General features: G+C 47.9%; 1 pseudogene; it reads right to left on the reverse strand.

The window, feature by feature from the left end:
- Positions 1–346: 346 nt before the first annotated feature.
- LOC105463636 (CMP-N-acetylneuraminate-beta-galactosamide-alpha-2,3-sialyltransferase 1 pseudogene) lies at positions 347–1,088 on the reverse strand (annotated as a pseudogene).
- Positions 1,089–3,528: the final 2,440 nt, after the last annotated feature.

Raw genomic sequence — 3,528 nt, forward strand, 5'->3', positions numbered from 1 at the left:
CAGAATATGGGCATCTTCCACATTTGTTCCCCAAGCCCACCCCAGAAGTCAAAATGATTTTAATGTGTGGAGGTTGAACCTTTTCCAGCATCTCCCCAGCCCTGGGGCAGCAGTGAGGGGGACGTTGTCCCCACCCAAGACAGGTTTTGAGATGTGCTCTGCCATGCCGGGTAGTGACTTTCCTGAGTAGATACTGCCAACGGCTGGGTGCAAGAGGCTGTGAGTGGCACCCAGGCACACACCTGAGGCTGACCCTCCAAGCTCCTGGATGAACTGGCTCTGGCAAGATGCTGGGGCTGGAAACACAGAGGCATGACAGTGCATCCATCCTCAACCCTTCACTGCATCATCTCCCCTTGAAGATCCGGATTTTATTGATGAAGCCAAGGTGGCCGTCATGTTAGACTCAAAGTCTGCATCGTGTACCCCAATCTTGCAAAAAGGCCTCACAGACGGGTTGTTCTCCCAGTAGTAGTGTAAGTTCCCTTTGCTGTCTGCTCAGAAGCTATACAAGTCCACCTAATCGCAGATGTGCATTGAGAAGATGACTGAGAGGATACCTGTGGATGGGTACCACCTGTGGCTCTGCAGTCAGTTATTGAAGACATACTTCATGAAGGCTGGGTGGTAGATCAGGATCTTATCTTGTTTCACTCTGATCTTTGCAGGGAACGGGGTGTAGGTGTGGGAAATGGCACCCGTGGTGGTGGCTCTCACCCCCCACAACAAGTCAATGGTCTTGAAGGGCACCAGGACCATGCTTACATTGTCCTCGAACTCCTGGAAGCTCTCAGGGTACCCCAGAGGTGGGCTATTTTGCTCCCAGCATCAGCTTTGAACCCTGCCGTGGGTGCCTTGTTCATCTTGAGCACAAAATTGTGACTGTCTATCTCAGGCCCATACGATGATTGCCTCAGGTTGCCTGAGTTGCCCACAACAGCACAGCACCAGCAGCCCACCGACCTCTTCTCCAGCATTGGGTCCACATTCCCAGGTACCGCTCTGAACTCCTTGATCGTGTTGTTCAAGATATTGGGCTTCTTCTCCTGCTGGAGCCTCAGCCACCATTGGTAGGTGTCTTTTAGCATGCTAATGCATGAGCAGTGAGGATGACCCGAGGTCATTTTTGTTGCCATTTTGGTTTTGGTGGGTTTTGGCTGGCTTCTTTACCACTCTTTTTATCAGCAAGGTCTTTGTGACCTGTACTTAGTGCCGACCTCCTATCTCATCCTGTGAGTAAGAATGCCTAATCTCTCAGGAATGCAGCCCAGTAGGTGTCAACCTTATTTTACCCAGCCCCTATTCAAGATGGAGTGACTCTGGTTCAAATGCCTCTGACACATGTGCTTCATGTTTGGGCATGAGACCGTACTGTGTAGGTACAGAGAATACCCTTCCTAAACATTGCCTACACAATGCTCCTTTTTCCTGCCTCAACTTCCTTAAAATGACAAGAGCAGAACCCTTTTGGGAGATAACATCAGGACTCCTTTTCTATACACTGCTCCCTTGTGCTGCTAGAGCCACAAGCCTATTAAAACTTGCCTGAAATAAATTCCTGTTTACACTGGTGTTAATTTTTACTTATGAGTGAGCCAAAGAACTCAGGCCAGTGTTGCAGTAACACCACCAGAAGAGGTCTCCACTTGTCAGACTTGAGGGATATCATCAATGAGCCTCTGAGCTAATGGTGTAAGCCAAAAATAAAATTCTAAATCCACCACCAGCCAGACTACCTGAATGGACTTCCTCCTCAGCCAGGGCGCTCTTAAAGTTTAACCTGAGAGACTGGTTCAGGTCATGATGGGAAGTGGGGGTTAGACATGCCTCATTATAACTCCCCAGCATTAACATCAACATAAACCTTAAGTCTAAGAAACTTTTACAACCCATTCTTTCTGAAGCCCACTACCTTGGAGGCTTCATCTGTATGATAAAACTTTGCTCTCCATAACCTCTTATAGCAACCCAGATATTTCCTTTCCATTGATCCCAGGTCTTTAGATAAACTTAACCAATAGTCAACTAAAAATTTTTAAAATCTGCCTATAAGCTGGAAGTTCCGTGCTCCCCTCCCCTCCCCACACTTTGAGTTCTCCTACCTTTCTGGATGGAACCAATGTATTTCTTAAATGTACTTGAAGTCTCATGTTTCCCTAAAATATATAAAACCAATCTGCTCCCCGACCACCTTGGGTACATGTTCTCAGGGTCTCCTGAGGGCTGTGTCACGGGTCATGGTCACTCAAATTTGGCTTAGAATAAATATCTCTCCAAATATTTTACAAAGTTTGAGTCTTTTCTTCAACAATGGAAACACATGGTGCCCAGGTAGGGAACAAACGAAGGGTCTCCTAAGCCCACTGCCAGGTAGGACAGCTGCAGAGTGCCCTGCACAGCACCTTGCAGACTTCCCATGGCTGCCTGCTCTGTAGGGCCTCACTGGGGCCACATGGCATGCTGCAGGCCTAGGCCCAGCAGGTGTGCAGCTAGAGTGCTGCACTTTCTGCTGGTGATAAAGAAGAAATTACTTAGGCCAATAGTAAGGGTATGGGAGTCCTCGGTAATGCTTTTCTTTTTAATGAAAAGCAGCCCCAAATCATTTTCTAACAAAAGGCAGCCTGTGAAGTTGAACTGCAGACATAGACAAGCAAGTTGGGAGCTTGCAGGGAGGAATGCCAGCAGGAACTAGGGACTAGATATGTTCAAGATGGCGGCTCCATCCTCCCTTCTCTGCAGCCAGTGTACAGTTAGGAGCAGACAAGATGGCGCCAGGATCAACTGGAAAATCTATTTGCATAATAAGATCAGGGTGGGGTGACCAGTCTTTCTCACTCGCTATGTAAAATTCATACCTGACCGAACGAATCTGTGAGCCCTATGTAAATCAGACGCTGCCTCCTCAAACCTGACTAAAAAATCAGGTGCATTGGCCGAGCAGCCAGTCCTTTCAGCTCAGAGACCCCTCTCTCTATAAAGAGAGCTGTTTCTCTATCTCTTCTCTTCTGCCTATTAAACCTCCTCTCCAAAATTCTTGGTGTGTGTCCATGTCCTAAATTTTCCTGGCATGCAAGGACGAACTCCAGGGTATATACCCCAGACAACGTAACTGCTTCACTAGGTCAGCCAGGCAGAGCAGTTGGCTGGGCAACTGCAGGCATGCCTGCGGGCACTGGGTGGCGCTCTGGCCTCACTGCCTCTTCCAGCGAGTGACAGCAGCCCAGCTTGCTGATGGCCTCCAGCTGAGGCATCCAGCACTTGGGGTGCCACTCAGCTCTGCTGCCTCCGCTACTTGGGACCAGCCCAGGCCACTGGTTCCTCTGCTGCTGCCAACACCACTATCTTCACACTTTATTGTTCGACTTAACTACTTAAGAAACAGTGACTGGAGACAAAATATAATAACTTCAAAATATAATAAAAGTGTATAACATAAAATGACTTTCTAGGCTTTATGGTCTAAATGCATCAGGATCTGCCTGCTAATGCAGCTAGACTGTAGTCAGTAAGAGGAAGAAAAATAAAACT

The sequence above is a fragment of the Macaca nemestrina genome, chromosome 3, assembly GCF_043159975.1.
Source record: "Macaca nemestrina isolate mMacNem1 chromosome 3, mMacNem.hap1, whole genome shotgun sequence".
NCBI lineage: Eukaryota > Metazoa > Chordata > Mammalia > Primates > Cercopithecidae > Macaca > Macaca nemestrina.